The sequence below is a fragment of the Gorilla gorilla genome, chromosome 2 (assembly GCF_029281585.2).
Source record: "Gorilla gorilla gorilla isolate KB3781 chromosome 2, NHGRI_mGorGor1-v2.1_pri, whole genome shotgun sequence".
NCBI lineage: Eukaryota > Metazoa > Chordata > Mammalia > Primates > Hominidae > Gorilla > Gorilla gorilla.
The window spans coordinates 154,106,553-154,134,204 of NC_086017.1; the positions used below are offsets into that span (position 1 = coordinate 154,106,553).

Genomic DNA, 27,652 nt, shown 5'->3' on the forward strand with positions numbered 1-27,652 from the left:
CACCATGTTGGCCAGGCTGGTCTCGAACTCCTGACCTCAAGTGATCTGCTTGCCTCGGCCTCCCAAACTGTTGCGATTACAGGTGTGAGCCACCGTGCCCAGCCTTATGATTTCTATTCTTTTAAATTTGTTGTGGTGTGTTTTATGGTCCAGAATGTGGTCTATCCATGTGAATGTTCCATGGGAGCTTAAGAAGATTGTGTGTTCTGGTATTGCTGGATGAAGTAGTCTCTAAGTGTTCATTATATCTAGTTGATTGATAGTGTTGTTGAGTTCAATTATGTCTGTACTGATTTGCTGCCTCCCGGATCTGCCCATTTCTTATAAAAGGGTGTTAAAGTCTCCAATTATAATAGTGGATTCACCTATTACTCCTTGCAGTTCTATCAGTTTTTCCTCATGGATTTTAATGCTCTGTTGTTAGGTGCACGTACACTAAAGATTATTGTATCTTCTTGGATAATTGACCCCTTTATCATTATGTAATGTCTCTCTCCCTTTTTTTTTTTTTTTTTTTTTTTGAGACAGGGTCTTGCTCTGTCACCCAGGCTGGAGTGCAGTGGCATGATCACGGCTCACTGCAACCTCTGCACCCTCAGGCTCAAGTGATCCTCCCACCCCAGCCTCCCGAGTGACTGTGACCACAGGCACACACCACCATGCCCAGCTAATTTTTTTGTATTTTTTAGTAGAGATGGGGTTTCGCCATGTTGCCCAGGCTGGTCTCTTACTCCTGAGCTCAAGTGATCCACTCACCTTAGCCTCCCAAAGTGCTGGGACTACAGGTGTGAGCCACCATGCCTGGTCTGTAATGCCTCTCTTTATCCCTGACACCTTTCCTTGCTCAGAAGTCTGCTTTGTCTAAAATTATTATAGCTGCTGCTTCTTTCTTTTGATTAGATGATATATTATTCTCCATCTATGTACTTTTAACCTGTATGTGTATTTTATTTAAAGTGGGTTGATTGTAGATAACATATAGTTTGGTCTTGTTTTTTTGGTTCATTCTGACAATGTCTGTTTTTAATTTTTTTTAATGTATGTAGTTATTTAAGAGATAGGGCCTCATTCTGTTGCTCAGTCTGGGTTACAGTGGCACAATTACAGCTCACTGCAGCCTCAAACTCCTGAGCTCAAGTTATCCTTCTGCCTCAGCCTTCTGAATAACTAGGACTACAGGCATATACCATGATGCTTGGCTAATTTAAAAAAAAAATTTGTACAGATGGGGATCTCACTATGTTGTTTAGGCTGATCTCAAACTCTTGGCCTCAAGCAGTCCTCCTGCCTCAGCCTCCCAAAGTTCTCGGATTCCAGGCATGAGCCATTATGCCCTTCCTCTCTGTCTTTTAAATGGTGCGCTTAGGCCATTGATGTTCAAAGTGATTGCTGATATAGTTAGATTAATATCTATGATGTTTGTTATTGTTTTTTATTTGTTGCCCTTGTTCTTTCTTCCTATGTTTGTTTTCTACTCTTATTCTGACTCTTGTGGTTTAATTGAGAATTTTATGATTTCATTTTTTTCTCCTTAGCAAATTAGTTGTACTTTTTAAAAACCTCTTTTAGTGGTTGCCCTAAATTTGCAATATCCATTTATAAATAATGCAAGTCTACTTACAAACAGTACTATATTGCTGCACAGATAGTATGATATCTTATAACAAAATAATCCCAATTCTTCCCTCGTATTCCTTGTAACATTGCTGTCATTCATTTCAGTTGTATACAAGCATATATAAGAAAATATATATGAAAAAATATATGCATATGTAAGCATACATAGTCTAATACAGTGTGGCTATCATTATTTTGAGTAAACCATTATTTGTTAGATCAATTAAAAATAAGGAAAATAAAAGTTTTAATTTTACCTTTACTAATTCCTCCTTTAATGTTCTTTCTTTCTTTACGTAGATTTGAGTTTCTGACTATATCATTTTCCTTCCTTCTAAAGGAGTTCTTTGGCAACAAATTTCCTCAATGTTTGTTTGTCTGAGAAAGTGTTTATTTCTCCTTATTTTTGGAGGATAATTTTGCATAGTACAGAATGCTAGGTTGGTGCATTTTTTTCTTTCAACAATTTATATATTTAATTCCACTTTCTTCTTACTTACATGATTTCTGAGAAGTCAGATGTAATTCTTACCTTTGCTCTTCTATAGGAAGGGTGTTTTTTCTATGGCTTCTTGTAGAATTTTCTCTTGATGTTGAGTTTCTGTACTTTGAAAGTGACATACCTAGGTGTAGTTTTTCTGGCATTTATCATGCTTGGTGTTCTCTAAGATGCCTAGATTTGTGGTTTGGTGTCTGACATTAATTTTGGGAAATTCTTAGTCCTTATCATATCAAATATTTCTTCTGTTCCTTTCTCTCTTTCTTTTCCTTCTGATAGTCCCATTACACATATGTTATACCATTTGTAATTGTTTCAGAGTTCTTAGAGATTCTGGGGTTTTTTTTTAAGTCTTTTTTTCTCTGTGCTTATCAGTTTGGGAGGTTTTTACTGAGATATCCTTATGCTCAGAGATTCTTTTCTCAGCCATGCTCATTCTACTAATAAGCCCATCAAAGGCATTTTTTATTTCTTTATTATTGTTATTATTTGAGACAGGTTCTCACTTTGCCACCCAGGCTAGAGTGCAGTGGGGCAAACATGGCTCACTGCAAACTTGACCTCCCAGCTTCAAGTGATCCTCCTGCCTTAGCCTCTCAAGTAGCTCAGACAACAGGCATGCCACCGTGCCATGCTAATTTTTGTATTTTTTGTAGAGATGGGGTTTTGCCATGTTGCCCAAACTGGTCTTGAACTCCTGGACTCATGATCTGCCCGCTTTGGCCTCCCAAAGTGCTGGGATTACAGGCATGAGCCACCATGCCCAGCCTACATTTTTCAATTCTATTGCAATGTTTTTGATCTGTAGCATTTCTTTTTGGTTCTTTCTTAGAATTTCCATTTCTCTGCTTACCTTGCCCATCTGTTCTTGCATGCTGTCCTCTTTATCCATTAAAGCTGAGCACATTAATCATAGTGGTTTTAAATTTCTGGTTTGATAATTTCAACATCTTTGCCATATCTGAGTCTGGTTCTGATACTTTTCTGTCTCTTCAAACTGTGGGGTTTTTTTGCTTTTTTGTATGTCTTGTTTTTGTTTTTGTTTTTCTTTTTTGGATAGCAGGAATGATACGTGTCCTGGGTAAAAGGAACTGCTGTCAACAGGCCTTTAGTTAGGTGGTGGTAAGATCTGTGGGGAGAGGAAGTGTTCTCCTCAGTCTTTCAGTGAGCCCGTTGCTTTGGATTGTGAACTTCATGTGCCTCTAGGTCCCTTCCCCCACCTCACCTTAGGTGGGACAGGATGGCTGGAATGGACTTGAGTTGGATATTTAACCCCAGCAGGTCAGGCTCTGGTTACATAGTTTCTCCTGAGGACAGACCTTGTTAAGAACATAATGCTCTAGCATATTTCAAAATGGCTCCTTTTCCCCTCCCACTGCTGGAAGCAGGAGGGGATTTTTTTCCCTAATATTCACTGTGAGACCTGGTAGTGCTCCTGGAGGTAAAACCCACAGAAGTGTGGGGACCTCTCTATGACTCAGTTCCCCTGGATTTTTATCTCTCAGACTTGTTCACACTTGTCTGAGAACTGGCTCCAGCAATTCACAATTACAAGTTCAGACTTTCCTATGCCAGCACTGGTTCCCATGGAGGTTTCTTCTCTTGAAGTTGTGATTCTCTGTATTTGCCTGTTGGTCTTCTCAATTTTGGGGGAAGCAATTTGCCCTGTGCCATCACTTCTCTTATAGAGCTAAGAAGAGTTGTTGATTTTTCACTGCCTTTTTTTTTTTTTTTTTTTTTTTTTGAGACAAGAATATCGCTCTGTCACCCAGGCTGGAGTGCAATGGTGCAATCTCGGCTCTCTACAACCTCCACCTCCCAGGCTCAAGCGATTCTCATGCCTCAGCCTCCCGAGTAGCTGGGACCACAGGTGTGCACCACCATGCCTGGCTAATTTGGTTTTTCAGTTTGTTCAGCTTTTTACTCATTAGGACAGAGTGGCAACTTCCAAATTTCTTACATGCTGAACCAGAAACCGTTTTGTTAGTTTTTTAGGATTCACTTTAAGTCTTTTTCTCCAGGGAGACTTACCCAACTTTCAGGTCTGCATTAGGGACCCCTATGATGTGCTCCTGTAGATGCTTTTTGTTTCCCATAGCTTTTATACATATTGTGATTGTCAATTCACTTGTCAGATTCCCCCGTTAGACTGTTGGCTCTGTGTGGAAAGGACGGTTTGCCTTACTCATTCCTGTATTCTCAGCACCATCCATCAATGCCTGACATATAATAGGTATTGAATAAATATGTGTTGGGTGAATAAATGAATGAATGGAAGAGCTTATTCTCTGTAATTACAAATAAATTAGAAGCAGCTGTTAAATATAATTCATTCATTCAATCAATCACTATTTACTAAAGGCCTATCATGTGCCAGGCACTAGGTTAAGAAACTGATGATGAAAAAGCCACATAAATATGGAAACATGTTTGTAACACAATCTAATGAAAAAAACCAGAATACATGTATGTACACCATAATTTAAACTCTTTAAAATATGTAGGAGGCAGGCTGGTATTGCACAGTGGTTTTAAGATTTTCTATTTTTAGTTAAAGTCTCTTTCTTCAAATGAAATCTTAGAAGGCCAATGTATAAAACATAAAAAGCAAGATTTTCTGCTTGATGCAGGGGCAGAGGCCAGAGCCTGCCTACCCTTTTCCTAGTCTTGTCTCCTGTCTGTCCTCTGTGCTACTGCCACCTTCCCAAGCCAGAAGTAAGCCACTGTGGCACCTTCACAGAGGATTATTTGAAAATTCCCAAAATAGACTTCTGGTTAAACATTGCAGTTTAAAAACCTGTGTTTTTCTTTCATCTCTTTCAAAATGCTACTAAAATGACAGCAAAGAAGCCAAAAAGGCCCAAGTCCACAAGACAGAAAGAATGGGTGAAAAGTCCATGTCATCTCATTTTTGGAGATGGACATGGACAGGGGCTGAAACTGCAGTATCAGCAGATGGGGAGCTTAAGAAGGAAGCTAGTTCATGGCACAGCACCCCTAAAGTCCCCAGAATTGGAGGCACCAGATTCTTCTGAAAGAAAAGGTAAGAGGCGGAGCTGAAAACAGGAGGTTTATGGAAAGTCCTTGGAGAAAGCAGTCAGACCTCTGGATTCCTTCCTCATCTTTCAGCAGCCTCTCTCCTGTCCTGGCAGAAACCAGGTTTACCCTCTTGGGAAACTCAACCACAAGAGGATCTGGGGACACAGACTGGCGACGGATGGTAGAGATGCGTCACTGAACTAGGAGAATTAAATGATTGGCTTAGGGTTGGGAATGCGACCTCAACTGGATCAGTTGAGGCCATCCTTGGCATTTTTAAATTCTGAAGCTGGAAGTGTGGGGAGGATAGTGTGTGTATTCTGCAGGTGTTGAGGTCCTTGTTCTAGTCCTTGAGATTCCTGGCTCCGACTGTTTCCTGTAACTCTTTAATTCTGTGAAACACCCAGTATTCTTCTATTTTATTCTGCTCAGGCTGCATTAACAAAGTATTACAGACTGGGTGGCTAAAAATGGGAATTTAATTCCCTGTGACTTTGGAGACTAGAAATCTGAGATCCAGGTGTCATGGAGGTTGGTTTCACTCTGGAAACTCTCTTCTTGCTTGCATATAGGCCTCCTCTCTGTGCCTTCACTTGGTCTTCCCTCTGTGTGTGTCTTTGTCCTAATCTCACTTTCTTACAGGGACACCAGTTAGATTAGATTGGGATCCGTCCGAATGACCTCAATTTACCCTGATTACCTCTTTAAAGGCCCTATGCCAAATATGGTTATATTTGGAGGTTCTGGGAGTTAGGACTTCAACACATGAATTTTGGGGGGACAAAATTCAGCTCACAATGCCTTCTACTATTGCCAGCAAATAAATAGCTTTTGAGATAACTTAAGAGATTTTAAATTTAGTTTCTGGTGCTTGCACGCAAAGAGTTCTGACTTATACTATTCACTTACCTCTTGGCTATTGCCTTTTGTCCATTATAGTTGTCATTAACTGTTATTTAAATCCGCATTACCATTCACCTTTTCCTACGTTTCTGTTCCTTAAGATGGGAGGTAGATCATAGTTTGCATAGCCCATGGAGTCAGATGACCAAAGTAGTAAAGTTCTGTTTGCTGGCTGCCTGATCTTGGTGAAGTTCTCTGTGCCTCAATTTCCTTATCTGTAAACTGGGGATGGTGATAATAACAGATATTCACAGAGTTGTTGTGAAGATTAAACGCCTTAATGAATGTAAAGCACTTAGACCAACCTGGCTTATGGCGAGTGTTACATAAGTTCATGCTATCATTTATTCATTCAGTAGTCTCTATAGGGAATAGCCATGTGCCATGGATGTGGTAGATACTTAGTAAATATTCATTCTCTCTTGTTAATGTATGTGTTATAATAAGTGATTCTCAAAGTTATCTTCAAATTCTTATTACTCTGCATATTGTTATCTGCCAGTGCAATGATATCTAAAGCACGTATCTTAAATACTTTAAACAATCTGATATAACAAACAAAGATAGAGCCATTTTCTTCTACATTGGAAGCTGTGCTGTGTAGGATGAGAGACTGGGGTGGAAGTAGGGATTGCAGGCTTCTGGTCCTGGCTATACCCTCACACTGTGAGACTCTGAACAAGTCTATACTCTCTGGGCTCTGCCTCCTTTATTTACACACCAAGGCTGGACTATGTAAGCTTTAGGCTCTTTAATGTTTTATATCACTTATCTTTGAAAGGCCATCTTAGGTGAGCTGCTCAGAGTCTTTAAAAGCTACATTTCCCCCTCCTTTCTTACTTTAAATATAATGGTAATTAAAACGTTTTGGAATTATATATTAGATGCATTTCTGGGCATCAGTTACAAGAATGAGAAAGAAATTATTAACAGTTGGCAAAGATTAGTATCAGTTATAGTATCTTGTTATAAGTTGAGAATTTTATTTTCTAGTGAGTAACCTCTCCTCCCCCACACAAAAAACTAGTGTGCTAACAAAAGAATTAAAAAATGGGATTTTATTTGATTGGATTTTAACTTCTTGGCCATTCTTAATATTTTTGGAATAGCCTTTTGAGTCCTGACCTTCTAAGTCAATTTGTTAGTCTGCAACTGTAGTGTCTCTGGCACGGCTGGGAAGTGGTGGGGGGCGGGGGGTGGGTGGGTGCAAGAAAAGTAAAATATATGATGTTCACTCTTGACAAGCCTATTTTGTGCTGTGAACACCCACACTTGCACACAATACTCAGACATATTAACACATGTGCATGCACTCTCCAATATGTGCAAAGTAACATCACATTCCTTCTTTCATTCAACAAAAATGTGTTGATTGCTCACTCTGTTCCTGGGGATCTGTGTGAACCAAGACAAAGTTGACACTGTAGTTAGATATACCTCTCTGAATAAAAGAGTAAGTTTAAGGTAGAGTGAGGGTTAATTCTCTGTTTATAAGCCTCACGGGTGAATTCACACCGAGCAGCAGGGGGCAGTGTTCTCAGACAGGGCAGCTCTCCTGAGGATCTGCAAGGAAGCAGGGCGTGCCTTGTGTGACTGGTGGTGTCGAGCAGATCATTTTTTAACACCCCACTACTCCATACGGCATTATTTTTGGTAATAATAATGAAATGAATAAAAAGAAAAATGGACTGAAAAGAAACATGGTGAGATTTTTATTTTATTGAACTTCGTATATGTAATCATTCCAATAAAAATGAAAAATAAAATAATAAAATACATTTTATAGTATCAAAAAAGGGGAAAGTAGTGGACTAATACTTTTAATTACATTAATGTTTTTCAAACAAAAAAGAAAATACACATACCTACATACTAGACTGCCATAAAAATGAATAACATTACAGTGCAATAGTAATTACATAAGAAAAAGAACAATAAAAAGACATCAATTTCAATTTTTAAAGATATTATTCAAAGATGTGAAATACTGCACGTGTGAAATAAACTTGCAGTTACCAAAAAAAATTACACCTTGTGGTTTACGCTGCATTATTATTTTAAATTTTAATTATAAATAAAAACTCCAAGTGAGTTTTCATGAGAGCACTAAATTGAATGAGAGAGAATTGAGGTAGCACAACTTCTGTCATAATCACTCTACTGCTATTGCTTATTCCAGATCTAGTGTTTAAATGCAGAAGCAGATAGTCCCACATAGGTTGGAGCATGAAGTGTACCCAAAGCAAGCACAAATATGAATGATTCTGAACCATCTGGAACTAAACTCTCAAACAGGAGTGTGTAGATAAGTCCATTTATGTCAAGTCTTCTCTGAGTTAACTCCCACACAGGAGTTATTACTAAAGGAGAAAATGTGTTCCTTAAGAGATAAGCAATAACATTGCTGATTTTATTTATTACAAAATTGAATAATAACCACAGAAATTTTTTCGACTGCAGACCAACAAAAGATTTAGCGGGGAGGGGGAGAGCATTTGACCATTGTGTAGAATTGCCAATGTGTGAATATAGTAAAAGCAAATCAGCTTTTAGTCCATTTAATTATTGTTTTAAAATTCTCTATAGAAAATGTGTCTCCTTATTGCCTGAGACTACTCCTATTACTACTGTTGGTTTACCAATGCCATCGGCAATTGGAAACAACGATATAGGGACTGGACTGTAAATTAAAGCCATATGTATTTAACACTAGTGGGCCCAGCTCTACATGGGAACCTCATGAAGCCCCAGTTGACATTCCGGATCTTGCAGCAGAGTGAAGAGTCTGTTCAAGGCTGCTCTGCATAGGTTCTGAAATGGCTGCATAAGCTGGTTAATAGATAACCAGTCATTTTATAAAATAAGAGGTAGGATGTGCATGTTTATGTGAGGGTGTGTGCATGTGTACACGTGGGGTAAAGTCAAGAAAGGTGATGAAAAGCACTAAGAATAACCATAAGATGAATTTGTGCCCTCTCCTGGAAACAATGGGAAATTTTGGGTTTAAAAGTAACGTGGATTTAAATAGCCTCTCCAAGTTTAAAATACCTCAAAGCGTTTAATTCTTCCTTTTAGTTTCCCTGTGAGTTTGCTGAGATGTCTATTACCAGTTCAACAATGAGGCAATTGTGATAGGGATACTCAATGGTACTTTCCCCCAGGATGAATGTATGGATCAATAGATGAGTTCTAGACATATTTATAAGAAAAGAACCAAACTTAGTGACAAGCAACCATTTAAAGCTACTATTTAGAAGTGTTCATTGATAGAGACTGTACTTACAGATATTCACCAAAGAAAAATCTCCTGCATGTGCACCAGGAGACATGTTATGAAAATGTTCTGACAGTTTGAGGTTATTGATCCTCAGCTATGGTTTTCTGCTCAGTGCTACTAATGACCCTCCAAAAAGATCACCTTCTTTTGAGTGCAGAGAGGTGGTTTTGGTCTTTGTTGTGGAGAAGTTCTTGGAACTCTCTCACTGCAGAAACCATGCTGTTGTCGTGTTCCTTCTGCTTAGCCAGCTGGGCCTATTGCCCACTGCTCCAGGTGTCCAGGTCTTCCGAGGCACAGCTCAGGATCACACTACCTCATGCCTTACACCGCCGGCCTCTTCCCTCCTACCCTGGGCCCTCCTTGTCACCAGGTGCAAGACACAACAGGACCACTGGGGGCACGCTGGCTTGATAGGGCCTCGAGACGCCAGGCTGCAGGCAGAAAGGAAATGTCCCTGGCTTGTGCATGCTCACTGATTCACCTTGTGTTTTGAGACTCATACAAAGGGCCAGGTAACAATGCTAGAAGCTAATACCCAGTGAAACAAAAAAAAAAATTTGTTTTTGTTTTTGTTTTTTTGAGACAGAATCTCACTCTGTCACCTAGGCTGGAGTGCAGAGGCAGGATCTCGGCTCACTGCAACCTCTGCCTCCCAGGTTCAGATTCTTGTGCCTCAGCATCCCAAGTAGCTGGGATTACAGGCGCCACCATCACGCCCAGCTAATTTTTGTATTTTTAGTAGAGATGGGGTTTCGCTGTGTTGGCCAGGCTGGTCTCCAACTCCTGGCCTCAAGTGATCTGCCCACCTCGGCCTCCAAAAGTGCTGGGATTACAGGCGTGAGTCACCACGCCCAGCCCCAGTGAGGCAAATTTTAACTACTGAGAGGCAGATGATAGTCAATAACCCATGGATAAATTCTTGCTCTTCTTCTCTCCCAAAGGATTCCTCTGAGAAATGTTTCCATGTGGGCCTCTCTGGAAACTTCCAGGTGACAGAGCAACCAATAGTGCTTTCTATGAAGCAAGGCCAGCTCAATAATAAGACATCTTCTCTTTACTTTCCTGCCTTCCTGTCTCATTGGCCTGCCCCTGTTCACTCCTGCTCCCTTGGGTTTGCATCCCTCTAGTGAAGCTTTAGAATGTAAATTTTGCCTCAGACTATAATTTCTAGGAAACCTAGACTCAGACAAAGAATGTTTACTGCAGTAAAATTGTCACAATGCTCATTGTTTTATGATCACAAAATAAGTAATTAAACTATCAGTACAAAGAAAAAGAAGAAAAAATAGACAAAAAAGTACTTTCAAAACCGGAAACTAGAATTAAAGCAAACACGGACTCAGTGCAAAGAATAGATTTCACTTCCATTCTTTCTCTGCTGCTCATTTGCAAGCTGTCTTGTACACATTATATTTTAAATGTACAATATTGTGAAAAAATTGAGCTCCCTAAGAAATACTTAAATATATGGATGCCAATGATTAGTCTACAAAAGAAAAAGTAATATTCAGAAGAGTAGTAGTTGTTTCAGATATAACTTTAATGTATTTCATTATATAAAATTGGCTTGAGCTTCAGAAGGTCGGTTAAGAGTTCTGGAGTCAGGCTGACCTGGGACGAAAAGCCCAGCTCTAGCCATCACGTAGAAGTTACCAAGTCTCTTTAGGCTTCAGTTTTTCTCCTCTTTTAGATAAAGATGGGATAGTACATAAGTCATAGGGTTATTATAGGTTTTAAATGAGATAATTTAGTATCTGATCCCCAGTGCTCAATAAACATTATTATTATGACCCATAATAGTGCCAGTGAGGAAAACTAATTCTTTGTGAGCAATAATTGATGTTGAGCAAAGCTGTATTAATGCTAGTTATCTTGGGAAAGATTAATTCTAGTTGGAACTTTTGCAACAGAAAACAGGATGTGATTTTTTCATCATTTTAAGAATGTGGTGTGTGTGTGGGTGTGTGTGTGTTTGTGTGTGTGTGTGTGTGTGAACTCATTCAACCCATTTTATGGAGCACCTACCTTGGGCCCAACAATTTTTCTAGGCACAAGGTTAGATGGAAGTCAAGGTAGAGTAGGTCCCTGTCCTCAAGGATTTTCTGTTCATGAAAAACAGCTTATTATTGTTCTTTTTTTGTTTTCTTTTGCAAAAGGAGCAATTCAGCACTTGTCACGGAGATAAGAGGTCAACACCCCAGGACGGAGTGAAAACCTAAGGTTTGTATTTTTGATACACAAAGTGCTCTTTTGGAGGAAACCAAAAAATGTCGAGTTTCTGGCAAGGTATGGAAACAGGACAGAAGGAGACCAGAGTCGAAGCACCAGAGGGCATAGATGTGGAAAGTGGTCCTAGTTAGGAGCTGTTGCCCAGGAAATGTTGAGGGCACAAGCTGTAAGCAGGACCACAGTGAAGACAGCTAGTGTCAAAAGCCCTGCCGAGCCAGTCCTTCACAAGGGCTGTCCAGCCTTTAGCGTGGGGGACTCAGCATGGCAGGCCTGTACCTAGTAAAATTTCTGTCTTCCCAGTGGTGACAATCGGCTCCTTCCACACCTGTAAGAGCAAATTTGGTTCTGCCACTGTCTAATTGCCTGGTGCTCACAGTTCACTTCCCTGTCAAGCCAGGTCACCATAATACCAGAGAGGACTTCACTTCTCCCTAGCAATTACCAATTCTGTGAAACTGATTACCCCAAACTGTATGTACAGACTTAGCAATGAGGAAAGGCTTTGCCAGATCATCTTTTAAAACTAAACCTCAACTTCGATGTGCTTGCTGTGCTCCAACCACACCTGTCTTTTTCCTTGTTCCTCAATGGTGTCATGTTTCTGTTACAGGGCCTTAGCATATGCTATTCCTTCTGCCTGGAGGGCGCATCCCCCAACCATCACATGACTGGCCACATTGCTCAGACTTTAGCCTAGATGTCACCTCTTCAGAGAAGCCTTCTCTGACCACCCTATTTAATGTTGATCACTCCACCTGCAGCCCAAACACCAGCTAATAAATTCCCTCCTACTCCTCCATCGTTTCTTTAATTTTTATGCCTCATGTGAAAAGTATCAAGTCAATCACATACTTCAGTTCATGGTATAATATTATTACATTTCTTTCATGGGTATTTTCCCCATTCATCCCTGGTTTCCATTTCCATTACCTCTCCTTTCACATATTCATTCACTATAAGGCATTACATATATATCCTTGTCTAAAAATGTAATATTGTCAAATGTAAGTTATTATTTGGTATATTATATGTTTCACAAATAGTATTGTGCAATAGACCTTGCTGTAGTTATTATGTTTTGTATTCACCAGTGTGTTCTAAAGACCCATCTGTATCTGTTATATATGTATGTACACTTGGTTCATTGCTTCTAACTGATCCTTGGTATCCCGAAGTGTGCATTCATCCCTGCTCTGGATACAGTCAGCTCCCAAATTCCATAAACAACTCCTTTGTAAGTAACCTCCTTTTGACAGGGGGTAGAATTGCTCAGGGTCCAGATGCTCCCATTGTTATCTGTTCCTCACCCTGGCCAGGCTGTGGCACTGCCCTGATATTATCCCATCACCTCCGTGTAGCAGGTATTTTGTCTCAAGGTGGTGCCAGGCCAGGCGATTATCTGCCAAGGACAGTGGTTAGAGAGAGGAAACAGCCTGCAACTCTGCCTGCACCATGTCCTAGCAGTGACTTTCTCTGCTCAGCCTATGGTTTACCCACAGGAGGTCACAGCCACCCTTTCTCTCTGCCCAGGGGTTTCTTATGGCTTTTACCTAGATTTACATCGACTTGCAGATCAGTACACTCCTCTCCTGCTTCTGAGGCAACATCAGGGTTGGAATTTGTGGAGTTCCTTATAGTCTTCATAATGCTAATCACTACCTGAAATTATCATCTTTTTAATTGGTTTACTTGCTTATTGTCTGTCTCCCTGACTGTAAGACTGTAAATGCCACATGAGCAAGGACCTTATCTGAACACCTTCCTAGGTTTGGGGATATCCCACCACATACATACCACTGAGGGGCAGAGATGCCTTCCAGTGTAGAAACAGCTAGGACCATATAGTCACAGCCCCAGGCAGCTTCACAGCTAAGGCACGGGCATTCCTTCTCTATTTGGCCATCAGACCGACCTGTGAATCCCAAGTTGGAGAAATGAAGTCACCAAGGCAGTGGAGAATTCACGGGTCGGGGCAGCTGTAGTGGCAGCAGTAGTGCCTATGGTAACAGTTTCAGGAGTAGCAGTTGGTATCCTGCCTCCAAAGACAGAATGTAGGACCACCAGCAGCACCGCATTTACCAGACTGGTACTAGGACCTAATTTTGGAAGTGGTTCTTCCTATCGAGACTTTGGGCTACCTAATATCCTTTCAACAAATTTGTTATTTCCTAAATCAGTCAGAATCAACTTTTAGTGTGTAAACTGAGAACCCTCAGTAGAACTATTAGCCACAATGTCCCCTTTTATTGTCTAAGTCCATTTGAGCTGAACTTTCTGTAACTTGAAGGCAGAAGCTCCCTAACTCAGGGGTCCTCAACTCCCAGGCCACACAGCAGGAGGTCAGCAGTGGGCTGGCTAGCAGGGGAGGCTTCATCTGTATTTACAGCCACTTCCCATCACTCGCATCACCACCTGAGCTCTGCTTCCTTCAGATCAGCAGTGGCGTTACATTCTCATAGGAGTGGGAACCCTATTGTGAACTGTGCATGTGAAGGATCTAGGTTGTGTGCTCCTTATGAGAATCAACGCCTGATGATCTGTCACTGTCTCCCATCACCCACAGATGGGACTGTCTAGTTGCAGGAAAACAAGTTCAGGGTTCCCACTGATTCTACATTATGGTGAGTTGTATAACTATTTCATTATATATTACGATGTAATAATAATAGGAATAAAGTGCACAATAAACGTGACGTGCTTGAATCATCCCCAAACCATCCCCCACCCTTATCCTGTCCATGGAAAAATTGTCTTCCGTGAAACCAGTCCCTGGTGCCAAAAAGATTGGGACAACTGCCCTAACTGATGTAAGAGTGTGGGCAATAAGTGTTTTCAGTGCACTAAGTGATTAAAGATTGTTGGGGCAGGGTGTGTGCACAGTTGAACTTAGCTCAGTGCATCCACTGGCAAGGAGGTGGTAGCAGGAAATAGGCATGTGGTGACTTCAGTAACAGAGAGGACTGCAGGGCTGACCTAAGCTTAGTAGCCTGGCTTCTCCGGGAGCTGAGGGTGAGCCTCATGCCCACTCCATCTCCCTCTTTGTTGTGGATAAGGCAGGTAGGAAGAATGACGGATTGCCTTACCCTTTCTAATTGTTGTATGCTCTCCATACCCCACCCAATCCTATTTCAATATTGTCACCTAAGGATTCACAAACCCACCCTTGTGCGAGTCCAGCCGTCTGTGTTCTAGACTGTCAAGGACCATATCTGATTCTGAGATGCTCAGGAAGTTGTGCTCCCAATTGGCCCTTGTCCAGACTAGTTCACTTGCTGAGTATCCCCAGGGCACAGGGAAAATCATTTGGGGTTGTGGCTTTGTTCATAGGGTCATCAAGACAGGAGGATATGAGGCAGAATCACCACACAAGGTAAGAATACATTTAGAAATTCTCTTGAGTAAATAATACTGGTTTATCACTATGCTTATTTCTGTGTTTCTACTTGCTCTCAGATTTTGGCTTGGTTATTTCTTACTATCTTGTTAGCTCTTTGATGCCTTTAGTTTTGTTTTTATTTTTGATATTGTTGTTTTCTTTTCTTTTTTTTTTTTGAGATGGAGTCTCGCTCTGTCACCCAGGCTGGAGGGCAGTGTCACAATCTCAGCTCACTGCAGCCTCCGCCTCCCGGGTTCAAGTGATTCTCTTGCCTCAGCCTCCCGAGTAGCTGGGATTACAGGTGCCCACAACCATGCCAGGCTAATTTTTGTATTTTTAGTAGAGACAGGGTTTCATCACGTTGGCCAGGCTGGTCTCAAACTCCTAACCTCAGGTGATCCACCTGCCTCGGCCTCCCAAAGTGCTGGGATTATGGGTGTGAGCCACTGCGTCCAGCCGTTGTTGTTTTTTTTTCTGATTTAGCCACATTTTTCGTTATTTTCAGTGGGAGAATGGTCCAAAATATCTTCGTTGCCATATTGTCAGAAATGGAAATCTTCTATTGATTTTTAAATTTCATCATTCTTATTTTTCATTCTTATTTAATTCTTCATTTAATTGGTTCTTTAAACCTCTTTGACATTTTAAGATAATTTCTCATTTCCTGCCTATATTTTCAAGGTTGTTTGATATTTCTCTAAAATTGTTAAACATAGTATTTCGTATTTTGTACATATGTCCAATATCGAAAACACCCATCCTGCCCCTACAAGAAAAGTTTTGCCCAAGAATGAACCAACGTAGAGAAAAACAGAGCTAAGACAAATCAAGGCTAACTGCTGATTTAAGTCCCTAGATCCAGCTATTCTTGAAGCCTTCTCAGTTACACAAACCAATAATACTTACTTTTTTTACTTAAACTATTTTCTGTTTCCATTACTTACAACCAAAATAGTCCTGATTAATACATAGAATAATGTGAATTTTTATTTTTATTCTGATTTTTATTCTGACTTTATAAAAAAGAACTTTTACAATTATCCATTATGCTTGGATAAATGCGTGTGTAAATATTTGTTTGGGGTGGAGGATGTACACTGAAATGTTAACATTAGGTTTCTGCGGAGGATGAGTTGGAAGGGATGAAGGAGACATTAATATCTTTTTCTGGCAGGGCACGGTGGCTCACACCTGTAATCCCAGCATTTTGGAAGGTGGAGGCGGGCGGATCACCTGAGGTCGGGAGTTCGAGACCAGCCTGACCAACATGGAGAAACCCCGTCTCTATTAAAACATACAAAAATTAGCTGGGTGCGGTAGCAGGCACCTGTAATCCCAGCTACTTGGGAGGCTGAGGCAGGAGAATCGCTTGAACCTGGGAGGCGGAGGTTGTAGTGAGCTGAGATCGCGCCATTGCACTCTAGCCTGGGCAACAAGAGTGAAACTCCGTCTCAAAAAAAAAGAAAAAAATCTTTTTCTTTGTCACCTATGCAATGTTTGACCTGCAAGTGCTTGTATCTTTTGTAATTGTTTAAATCCCTCAAAATTTTAAATGAGTATTGCATATATTTTGTGTTTTTCCAAATATAAGATTTTATAAAGAAGAGAATGATGTAAGTGACCCGGGGGCAATGGGGGGAGCTTAAATTTGAAACTAGAAAAAATTTTGAACAAAATAATCACAACTGTTAGCTGATGAAAAACTAGAAAAGATTTTCTGAGTAAATTCTTGATTTCAGAAATTAACTATAATTTATATTGCTCTTAGTATCTTACCCTTGAATATAAATGATTAATGCCCTTTAAAATGTCCTTTTTTCTAGCTAACCTGATGTACATATGACATTAATCCAATAGACTTAGGAATAAGATACAGGGGGTTTTCCTGAATGATTCGAGTATATCCCCATTCATATTAAGAAAACAAAGTATTGGCCAAGCGTGGTGGCTCACGCCTGTAATCCCAGCACTTTGGAAGGCCGAGGCCAGTGGATCACCTGAGGTCAGGATCACCAAGACCAGCCTGTCCAATATGGTGAAACCCTGTCTCTACTAAAAATACAAAACTAGCCAAGTGTGGTGGTGGGCACCTGTAATGCCAGCTACTCGGGAGGCCTGGGCAGGAGAATCGCTTGAACCCAGGAGGCAGAGGTTGCAGTGAGCCAAGACTGCGCCATTGCACTCCAGCCTGGGCAAAAGGAGCAAAACTCTAAGTGTCTGAACTGCGTAAATGATCTCATAATTTCATGAAAACATAATTTAGATACATAGGTGTACAATATCTACATTTGCATTATTTAGTAAGATGGGCTTTTTCCCCTGCTGGAGGCTGCGGAATGAGATTAATGGGAACACTGGTGACAGAAAGCAGGGGAAAACACACACTGCCAACTCTTGCCTTGGAGTGGCATTTCTCAGTCTTAACCTCACAGTATATTCCAAACCCATAAAAGGTCATTTGCCTTCTCTCACAAGCCTATAATTCACTTGAGAGATGGGCTTAGACAAAGATAAAGCCCCTGTGAATTGGTAGCCTGGCTTTGGGAAAAGACTTACACAGTAACTAAGGTATTGGATAAACAGACGCTAACAATTGACTTACAGATCTCATAATTATGATTATTGTATTGATCATTTATTCATACACATAATAGCTGCCTTGAATTTCCTTTCAACAGAAAAAGGATCAGTTTCAATATAATTAAAAGTTGGAAATTATTTCCTTAAATTTGGGTATATCAGATTATTAGATTGTTTTGTTTTTTGTAAATCCGTGTTTATAGGTCGAAATGGTCATGCCTTTGTGTAATTTATAGAAAAAAGGTATTTTAGCAGAACAGCATTTTTAATATACCGTGTATTAAATATTATCCATTAAATCCTTCAAAATGAAAATTTTGACAAATGATAGTTAAAGAAGTAAACAACACACCCTGAAAAGGCACAGTAATATGTAAATACTTTTTATCTTATAACATCCATTCCATAAGAGAGCATAATTAATTTTATTGATTTACAGTACAGTCAACGTTCTTGTAATGTAAAATTTAGCAGGTAGCTTAGACATTAAATTTTAAACTCAGAATCGTCATCAATCTTTTATTTAGATCTGATAAGCTTCTGGAGTTGCTCCAACAGTGGAATCGTAATATGGTTCTCTCACATAGAATAATTCACCTTCGGAATATCATGTCCTCTTTTCCAAATATGTAAACAAATGTATTAGTTATTGTAGTGGAAATAACGTACAATTACATTTTTTTCCACTTCGCATTGCGGTAAGGATTATGTTACTTTGACTAACAGCTTATACTTTTTTCTCGGCTTTATTAACTCCAGTCAAGTCCTTAATTTTCATGAATAGAACTGAAAATGCTGTTCTTTTAATCTTCTGAGTTGAATTCTGGGTCATGCAAAGATTAAGTGAAGTGACTCCAAACCTAAAATCCTATAATTACGGAATGTCTGTTTAGATTGGTGCTTGGTCTTCTTTTTCCCTCTTCTAGATTGGGAAGAGAGCTTTCTGAACTGCAAATTAGGAAGGCCTTGGCTTGTTTGTCTGTGGTAAAGCAAACAGATTTGAAGAGGCCATCTATTTAGCTACCATTTGTTTTGTTTAATCTGAGATTAGGCCTAGGTTTGCAAAAGAAATCTACTAAATTTAGAGTAAACAGAATTCTTTAAGGCAGCATTGCTTGATGCTATTTTCTTCTTATAGCCTCTTCTGAGTGGTTTGTGATTAAGGGATAAAAAAGTGACTATTTTAAGCTCTGAAAAATGTGAGGACACAGTTTTGGAGGAAATAGAAGGTAAATTGATCAAATAATTTACTAGGGAACCTCAAAATGGTAGCATATGATCTTTAAATGATTTTTTTTTTTAAACTTGTAATAATTCCTTTGAAGATCTACTGGCTGTTTTTAACCACTGACCATCACCTAAGGGAAGACCATGTGCCTCGTTACTATAATGGCCTGCATAAAAAACAAAAACAAAACAAAAAAACCCTCGGGGAAGAGAAACTTACAACTATGACCTCATTTCTAATTGGACTGTGGTGAAAAAGAAACTAGTCATAGCTGAAACTAGGGGCCAGGAGGGCTGCTTGCCTCTCCTGGGCAACCTGTAGTTGGCGAAACTTTAACTCTACATATAAAGAGACCATTTTTTACAGCGAGTTTGGGGTAAATTGTGGAAAGTCTCAAAGGGACCTAATACAGGACATTTCCTACATTCCGAATTTGACACTTTAAGGAAGACTGCGATAGGTAATGTGACCTTCCACCTTAGAGATAGTATCATTCATTAATGAAGGGTATTTAGTTTTGTTTTTATAACTCCAATAAATTTAAGAAATGTCTTGGTGGTCCTTGAAAGTGGAAAAACATATTTATATGCCATATTTTTCTTCCTGCTCCTCTGTCTTCTTGGAGAGCCTGCCCAGAGCAACCAGGTAAGTTGAAAGGAGTAAGGACTTGGGGCCAGGCAGCCAGACAGACGTGCGTTCACATTTCAGCGTTCACATTCATGAATTCAGTAGTTCAGTAGTTCACTAGTTCAGTCAGAGACTGGATGAGTGTGAGCGTGAAACTTATGCTCCCTGTTTCCCCAGATGTTAAGTGGAATCAATAATAATTACATTGAGGAGATGTGAAGATAATGAAGAAACATATGCAGAGTGTCTAGTTCATAGTAGATGCTTCAAAATGATGCTTTCCTTCCTCTTTCCCTTCTGTCTGCCATCCTTCAGATGGACTCAACGACTCTTTTACCGTCCAGCTCTCAAGTCCCTTCTCTTGTGAAAATGGAAAAGTTGAACTACAGTTGAGATATTATTCCCAGGTGTTCTTTGGAACACAGGGGATTTCTCCAAAAGACACAGAACAAATTGCCTCCAAACAGCCAAGATTCCAGCAGAAGCTGGAGTAGCAGACTACTTGGATCTTCAGAGGACCTGGCCCTGAGTCAGTTAAGGAAGATCGTTTCTTCTCTTTTGCACAGTCCTATGATGAGAGCTGCAAAGTGAACTGACTAAGCGCTTCTGCCTTCATCATTGACCTCCCAATCCTAATAATATGTTCACTGGCCAAACTTCCTAATCGATTTGTCTTTTGGATATAACGTTCCTCCTACTGTTTGCCTGATTGAGAAATCTGCTACAGAACATGACCAGTTAGCATTCCCACCAACGCCAGTGCTACACTGACTGTCTTTCGATGGACTTTGCTCCTTGCTGCCTCTCTGAGGTCCCAGACCTTCAGAGTGACCTTCACAGCTCTGCCTAACTTTCTGTCATACTTCTATCAAGAGAGACAGCTAAATCAATATTTTTAATGTGCTTTGCTGTCAGAATTCGATGATCTGTCACAGTTCTTGCCCAATACACCCCATCATTATTGTTAAAATGTTTTTAGCTTTGTTCGTAGAATTGCTTTAACTGGTTTCATCTCTGGGAGCTACACTTTGAAATATAACTTCAGCAACATTTTACTATACTTTTTCACAACCCAGAGCAGTACTATTTTATGCTTAGTGGTTAATCTAATTCCACAAATCTTTTGCAACTATCCTCTATTCTTTTTCTTGTAATTTTTACCTGGGAAGGTTTTTACTGATAATCATCCTATCCTGAGTCATCCCACAAACCAATCTGTCTCACTAATCATTGCTTCTAACCTACAGACTAAGCATAACTTCTGCTAAATGATCTTTGATAAGATGCTATGACTCTATAAAGTCTTTGATATTCATGTCTAAATTTAATCACTTGTAGATTTTCATAGAATCAATCTTTCACTTCTACAATTGGGAGTATTTATAAGTTGTTTATCTTAAACAGTTCCTCTATCATGCTTTTCACGTTAAATAAAGCAATCCCTTCAAACCAATTTTCTGTCATGTCTAGGATGTTATTATTTCATGGTATGGGTCAGGGGTCTACAGACTTTTTCTGTTAAGACCTAGATAGTAAATATTTTAAGCTTTTCAGACCATACAATCTCTGTTGCAACTACTCAGTTCTGCCATTGTAGCACTAAAGCAGCTATAGACAATACATAAATGAGTGAGCATGGCTGTGAGCCAATACAACTTTATTTCTGAATGCTGAAATTTGAATGTAAAGTAATTTCATGTGTCATAAAGTATTACTCTTCTTTTTTTTTAACCATTAAAAAATGTAAAAACTATTCTTAGTGTGTGGGCTGTACAAAAGCTGGCAGAGGGCCAGATTTGCCTGGGAGTTATAGTTTTCTGACTACAGTATACTTTGTGGCCAGGAGCAGATTCAGGTTTTGTGGGGACTGAGCTCTTTACAATTAGGGGGCCCTCTTTAAGAAAAGGAATGCAAGGCCAGGCACGGTGGCTCACGCCTGTAATCCCAGCACTTTGGGAGGCCAAGGTGGGTGGATCACAAGGTCAGGAGATCGAGACCATCCTGGCAAAACAGGGTGAAACCGCGTCTCTACTAAAAATACAAAAAAATTAGCTGGGCATGGTGGCGGGTGCCTGTAGTCCCAGCTCCTCAGGAGGCTGAGGCAGGAGAATGGCATGAATCTGGGAGGCTGAGCTTGCAGTGAGCCGAGATCGTGCCACTGCACTCCAGCCTGGGTGACAGAGCGAGACTCTGTCTCAAAAAAAAAAAAAAAAAAAAAAAAAGAAAAGAAAAGGAATACAAAATTACAAATATAAAATTAGATACGGTGCTTTGGAAGAGACCCATGCAAATGAAAGGCCCTGAAAATTGAGCCTCTTTGGCATCCTGGTGAATCTACTTCTAGTAACACTTGGACAATCTTGCTGCAAGGGTTCCCTGAACTGGCTGATCTTTGGAGTCACCTAACTACAGGTTCCAAAGCCCCAACAGGTTGCCTGAATTAGAATCTCTGAGGATAGAGCCTGGCAATCAGCCGTCTTGTAAAGCTCCCTAGGTAATTGTACTGTGAACCCAGGCTTGGCAACCACTATTTTAGTAACCATTTTATAACATCAAACAAATTCATTTGAACTGGTATCACAAACACACTCATTGCCTTAGTTGTGTTGCTTACCCAGAAATAGGTTTTAACTATTGTTATTGACCCATAGCCCAAATATTTACTTATCAAGAATACCCTATTGTTCAATGACCTCAACAGAGAATATGTAGATAACTTATGCTAGGCCATCTATCCCCTTTCTTTTTAATTAGAGTCAACACATATATAATAAGTTGGGTCTTCACCATTTGGGCTCATTTTAATATTTTTATGTATTAAATTTTATTTTAAAAACTATTGGTAATTTTTAAAAATCTTAAATCTTTGAGTTGGCATACAATTCAGACAATCTATAAAGTAAATAAATGGCTGTTGAAGAACATCTGACACTTATGATACCACAGTTGGGAGAGTCAAGTTTATAAACCTAGACATAAAGGTAGCAGTTGAGTCACTTGTTATTGCCTGATTAATCATCAAATGTATAGAAGACTCTTTTCATATCCCCATATTATGCAACCTTTGTACTGTTCAAATTTAATATTATTCCCACAATACTGAGATATCTTCTTGGTCAAAATTGAGTAGTTCTGTCTATAGAGTAGGTAGCATCTATTTTTGGCAAGATAAATATGAAACAATGTTACTTTTAGTAAACAAATGCCTTGTCATTGCCAGCAAAGCTCTAGTGTCAAGCGAAAGTTTCATTTTAAGGGTTGAGGAAAACCTATCCCAACTTTTTCAAATTACCTTTTTTAATAAGGACTTGAGAATTTCATATCCCAGAAAACATGCAAATAACAATTCTTCTAATTTTGTTCACTTATCGGAAGGCAAAACTACTTGCTTTCCTGACTCAGAAGCACAAACAGAAAGTAAAGAATACTTCCTGATACATTGATTTTAACTGTTACTGGGGCAGTATTGACATAAATAGAAAATGAAGCTGCTTTTTTCATTGTTTGGAGGTTTCATTTTTAGAAACTAGGACAATATTATATCAAACTTGTTTCCTCCAACAAGGACTCCCACGTCTAGTAATGTATTCATTTGTTCATTCATTAATTCATGCAAATATTAAATAAGTGCCTATAATGTGCCACATACTGTGCTGGGTGCTGAGGATCTCACTCTGCAGCCGGAGAACTTAGGTTCTAACAAGGAGAGGGAAACAATAAGCAACAGAATTTCACATGGTGATATATGGTGTGTAGAAAGTAAAACAGGGTGAAGCCAGGTGAATGTATGTGTATGTGGGCATGAAGGGGACAGGGGCAACTGCAGCTGTTTTTTTCTTCTTTCTCTTTTAGAGATAAGGGTCTCACTATATCCCCAGCCTGGTTCAAATTCTTGGGCTCAAGGCCTCTAGTAGCTGGGACTACAGGAAGGAGCCACAGCTCCTGGAGAAGGGGAACCTACTTTAGATAAGTGGTCAAAGGTGGTGGTGACATTTGAGTTGAGATCCAAATGGTGGAAAGGAGCTGGGCATTCATATGAAATGGGAGAGTTCTCTGATCCACCTGCAGGATGTGCAGCAGGGTTGTGGCTCGCCTGTTTGGTTACTGCCACTGCTCAAACCCCTGACAGGAATGGCAGCATGCAGATGGGCAGGTGCAGGAGCCAGGGCAAGTGCTTTGGGCTCTGGCCCTGTGGTAGTGTCTAGGGGTGGGTGCCTGTGCTCCTGGTGTTACAATGCTCTTTCAGCCTTGCTGTCCATGGACAGCTTAAGTGTTAACCAGCTCAGTGGATGCTCTACTTTTTTGCAAGGGCAAACGGCCAGGGTGACAGCTTTCTATATCCTGAGCTCTTGCCTAGCATCCCAGAAGAATCTGGTCACACACAGGCTTGAAGGATGAATGTAGGGTTTTATTGAGTGGTGGAGGTGGCTCTCAGTAGGATGGATGGGGAGGTGGAAGAGGGATGGAGTGGGAAGATGATCGTTCCCTGGAGTTTGGCCATTCAGCAGTCGAACTCCTCTCTGACCACTCCCAGCTGAACTCTTGGCATTCAGATGTTCCTCCTCTTCTTTTTCTCTGCTACGCCATTTGTCTGCTTGTCTCCCTGTCTCCTTGTTGGCTCATCTGCTTCTGGAACCCGGGGTTTGGGGTTTCTATGGGTACAGGACTGGGGAGCATCGTGGGCCAAAAGGTAACTTTTGGGGCACGAAAACAGAAATGCCTGTTCCTACTTAGGGCTGAGAGTCTCCAGGCTTAAGGGTAGGGCCTTTGCTGGGGAACCATTCTCTTCTACCCCGTATTTCCCTGTCTCTTGTCCGTATCACAGAGATCTTAGGGAGGAGATATCTAGAGCTGTGCTGTCTAGCACAGGGGAGACTGAAGCTCTTGAAATGTGGCTAATGTCACATGTTGAAGTGATATTTTGGATATAGTTGCTTAAAGAAAACATTACTAAAATCAGTTAAACACCTAACAATCGGCAGTATCTTTGCTGGATTCCTCATTACCAACATTTCCAGCACTCAATCTAAGTATAAGCACTACAACCCTGTCACTGTCTCACGCTTGAAACAAATTAACATGGTTAACACCTATAATTCCACTAATTCAATTCATCCAATTGTTTTTACACTTTTACACTTTTTTGTGGCTTTAGAAAATTAAAGAAATACATACATGGTTTACATTATATTTCTATTGGACATCACTGGTCTAGAGAGAAAATCTTAATCCAGTTCTTGCACACAGGTCCCTCGGATCCTCATGGATTGGGTGTGTTATGAGTTTGACCTAGGCCGGGCACAGTGGTTCTTGTCTGTAATCCTAGCACTTTGGGAGGCTGAGGTGGGAGAATTCTCTGAGACCAGGAGTTCGAGACCAGCCTGGGTAACAAAGTGAGATCCCCGTTTCTACAAAAATTAAAGAGTTTGAGCTAATAAAAACACTAGCTACAATGTACTGAACAGTTATGGTGCGCCAGGTGCGGGGCAAAATTGCTTTACATCCATTCATTGTATCCTCATGCTGTTAATGGAAAGGGGCCCAGATCCAGACCCCAAGAGAGGGTTCTTGAATCTCATACAAGAAAGAATTCAGGGCAAGTCCATACAGTAAAGTGAAAGCAAGTTTATTAAGAAAGTAGAAGAATAAAAGAATGGCTACTCCATAGGCAGAGCAGCCCTAAGGGCTGCTGGTTGCCCATTTTTATGGTTATTTATTGATTGTATGCTAAACGGGGCGGGGGGCGGCGTTATTCATGCCTCCCTTTTTTAGACCACATAGGGTAACTTCCTGACGTTGCCATGGCATTTGTAAACTGTCATGGCACTGGTGGGAGTGTAGCAGTGAGGACGACCAGAGGTCACTCCCTTTGCCACCTTGGTTTTGGTGGGTTTTAGCTGGCTTGTTTACTACAACCTGTTTTATCAGCAAATTCTTTATGACCTGTATCCTGTGCCGACCTCCTGTCTCATCCTGTGACTTAGAATGGCTAACCTCCCGGGAATGCAGCCCGGTAGGTCTCAGCCTTATTTCGTCCAGCCTCCTCTATTCAAGATGGAGTTGCTCTGGTTCAAACGCCTCTGACAATACCACTATGAAGTAAGAAATACTTCCCGCTCTATTTTACAGATGAGGAAATGGAGGATGAAAGGCAGAGTAGGTTGCCTAAGGTGATAAGAGGAGGAAATAACGGCGCGAGAAGTCGAACCCACTCCAGATCCGCCCATGCAAGACACAAGAAGCCACAGGAGGAGGAAGGGGCAGGCGGGAACTTAGAGCACCTTGGCGTGCCCAGCCCGGCGCCTACTCCCTCTCCTCTGCGCCGCTGGAGGCCTCGAGTTCGTGTCCTCTCGGCGCCTGCCTGGCTCCCCTTCCGAGGCCGCAGCGCCCTGCCATGCTGGCCTCCCCGCGCTCTCCCTGAGACCCAAGCCGACTCCCAGGCCGACCCCGACGCCTGCGCCCAGCTGTGTCGGATCTACCTACTCGAGACCGAGGAGCTCAGGGACTGCCCCAGGAGATGCTGCCTCGCCCGACAGGCGCCCCGGCCCCTGCCACGCCTCCCGCGCCTGGAAAGCACGACATCCCGCGGGCTGCATATCTGAGCCTGCATCGGCCTGCGGGAGTCCAGCCCGAGCCATTTTCCTGCCTGTCCCCACTCCTGACAGCCTGTGCCCATTTCCCCTCAGCTCTCTCATGGTTCTCCAACGGTCCTTTCTGGGAACACTTACAGCTTGCAGATCGTCTCACGGTGACCGGGGTGTTTCTGAGTTGTGTGTGTGTGTGTGTGTGTGTGTGTGTGTGTGTGTGTGTGTGACCACTGGAATGTCAGAATCCCCCATCCCCGCCTTGGAGGTCCCGCTTTTTCCTCCCTACTGTTAAGGAACTTCAGACTGCCCCTCCACAAGGTTGCCTGCCTGGGCAGTCATCCAACTCCGTGTCCACCGCAAGGACAGTGGGGACAGTGCACCAAGACACAAGGACCAGGCTGGATCCTAAGGTGCTCCGAACACCTGGGCAGCTGTTCCAGACACACCGTCCCATTTTTCAGGATGGCACTTGTTTCCTGTTAGAGATTTCTTAAGGGAGATTGTGAATAATCACCAGTGATTTTAGTGGCAGCCAAGTGACACTGAAGCTTGGCAGATGTCTGTCAAAACCAGCTACGGGACTGGACAGCGAGGACCAGGAGAAAAAGGTTTGTTTTTTTTAAAAGGTACTCTGGTATTCGTATGACAAGACCCATTTTGTTATGCCCAAGAACAAGGGGAGAACCTCATCTTCGCCATACTTGAGTCTGACTCAGTGTGGCTGTGACTCAACCTTCTAGGACAGCTCCCCTGCCACAATAGCGCAAATGATGGCCTGGGGACTAAAATGACAGTTTGTCAACTGTTTGACAAACAGTTGAATGGAGAGAAAGTGGTAGAGTTGCCACCTGATGCCAAGGACCCCCCTACCCCCAAGCTTTTCCTTTTTTTTTTTTTTTTTGAGACTGAGTTTCGCTCTTGTTGCCCAGGCTAGAGTGCAATGGCACGATCTTGGCTCACTGCAACCTCCACCTCCCGGGTTCAAGCGATTCTCCTGCCTCAGCCTCCCGAGTAGCTGAGATTACAGGCATGCACCACATGCCCAACTAATATTTTTGTATTTTTAGTAGAGACGGGGTTTCTCCATGTTGGTCAGGCTGGTCTTGAACTCCCGACATCAGGTGATCCGCCTGCCTCGGCCTCCCAAAGTGCTGGGATTACAGGCGTGAGCCACCACGCCCGGCCAGCTTTTCCTTTTAAGCTGTTCTCTTTAAGTTCATTGTAGCCAGGTTTCATGGCGAGGCACCATGATTTATACCACTGGCCCTGGATCCCCTTACGTGTTTATGTGACAAACTGGCACCTGTATATTAACAAGCTTTACATTTGGCAAGACATAGGTGACACCAGAAATCAAAGTGAGGGGCTTCTGGCAGGATTTCACATCTGCTAGCTTTTATATTTGATGCTTTCTCTAGGAGCTTGGCAAAAAGAAAACACCAAAATCAAAAGTAAAAAAATCAAATCAAAACAAAAAAATCAAACCAAAATAAAGATAACAACAGGCGAGAACTGGGACATGATCTTCTTATAGTTGGCTTGTTACATGTATCTGTAGAATTATCTATTTCCTTAAACCTGCTTCCTTTTGTACTTTATGACATTTCTGTGCAACTAAAGTAAGAATCTGAGAGAACTCTAAACCGATATTTATAGATCCTACCCTCAAAACAGATAGACAGTGAGGTAG

At 41.2% G+C, this 27,652-nt stretch overlaps 2 long non-coding RNA genes across 2 annotated transcripts; both read left to right on the top strand.

Moving 5' to 3' along the window:
* Positions 1–5,047: 5,047 nt before the first annotated feature.
* LOC129532652 (uncharacterized) lies at positions 5,048–12,342 on the top strand. The gene is made up of 3 exons (XR_008678481.2): positions 5,048–5,159; positions 11,492–11,555; positions 12,175–12,342. It is a non-coding gene; the product is annotated as an uncharacterized lncRNA (long non-coding RNA).
* Positions 12,343–14,489: 2,147 nt separating this feature from the next.
* On the top strand, positions 14,490–25,785 carry LOC101145396 (uncharacterized). Its single transcript, XR_010132701.1, has 3 exons — positions 14,490–14,621; positions 14,892–14,934; positions 25,505–25,785. It is a non-coding gene; the product is annotated as an uncharacterized lncRNA (long non-coding RNA).
* Positions 25,786–27,652: the final 1,867 nt, after the last annotated feature.